We start from the raw sequence: 1,184 nt of genomic DNA, 5'->3' as shown, positions 1-1,184 counted from the left end.
TGAACCCCCCCCCCATCCCACTGTTGGTATGATACACGGTGGTTCACCAAAGTTAAATCCCCTGCCCACTCTCAACCACCACCACCTCTCGCTCACCTCGCCTCGCGCAGAGTACTATGAGTGCGTAGTTAGGCTAGGTGTGCGTAGTAATCACGGGCCGAGACGGGTGGTCCGGTAAAGTACAATCCAGCCATTTAATGTTTTGCAGTTGTTAGGTTTGACATCTTAGCTTGCCGCGAATCAAACGTATATAGATCTAGATCTAGATTCTAGATGTAGGTCAGGCTCTATCAAATAAGGGGGGTGGGAACTACCGAAAAAGCGCCCCAGAATCTGTGAACCAACCTAACGATCACTTTGCTGACCACTGAGAAAAAAGTGAAGGTGGTACCTTTCCACATCAACGTAGATCTAGATCTAGATCTAGGCTTACTTTTTTTACATTCTCAGTAATAATTCTCACATTGCATGATTGCCCGGGAGAATATCCATGTCCCAGGCACCCCCTCCTCCCACATACACACACAGAGGATTACAATATCAACAGGTGAAGATCATTTTAGGGTTTACTTACCATGAGTAGTAGGGGCCTTGTGCTTTTGAAGAGCTGCATCCAGCATTCTCAAGCCATAACTCGTTGGCTTTTGTCTTTGACGGTGAGACCGATGAGACAGAGAGGCCATTGTTAAAATTAAAAATTGTTGCGTGAAGTTCGTGGAATCGAACGAAAGTACCGGTACCCAGATTGGCGTGTTCGAAAGTTAAAACTCGCTGATATGAACGATTGCTGATTTAACAACTTTGGTTGAGCGTTTTACATGTCACAAGAAACACAAGGAGGGGAAATCTTGAAACACATTTTATAGCATAATTTATTGACATGCTTTCCACATATCTTGCAATTGTGGACCAGTTTTAAAAGATATGACAAGTTTCAAGTTTTTTTCCTAAACTGGCATTTAAGTCCAAAAAATTCTGGGGCCATCTATAGAAACAGCGGGTCTGCAGTGCAGGACACACAACACGTGACGACAGCCTCAGCCTATAGCCCTAGAGGAACGACAAAAATACTGGAAGAAAGGAAAATATTGCAAAAGAAACAAAAAGTATTGGGGTGTACATAGAATTAGGTCACTTTCAACATAATAAAAATTAACATTCACGCATTAATGGGAAATGCTATT

At 42.8% G+C, this 1,184-nt stretch overlaps 1 long non-coding RNA gene across 1 annotated transcript in view; it reads right to left on the bottom strand.

The window, feature by feature from the left end:
• Positions 1-936, bottom strand: part of LOC101854617 — a 14,979-nt gene extending 14,043 nt beyond the window's left edge. Inside the window, exon 1 of the long non-coding RNA XR_221198.3 lies at positions 575-936. This is a non-coding gene — a long non-coding RNA (uncharacterized LOC101854617). The remainder of the gene's footprint in view (positions 1-574) is intronic.
• Positions 937-1,184: the final 248 nt, after the last annotated feature.

Source organism: Aplysia californica, unplaced genomic scaffold, assembly GCF_000002075.1.
Source record: "Aplysia californica isolate F4 #8 unplaced genomic scaffold, AplCal3.0 scaffold01273, whole genome shotgun sequence".
In the NCBI taxonomy this organism is placed as follows: Eukaryota; Metazoa; Mollusca; class Gastropoda; order Aplysiida; family Aplysiidae; genus Aplysia; species Aplysia californica.
This window is presented reverse-complemented; position numbering and strand designations above follow the sequence as displayed.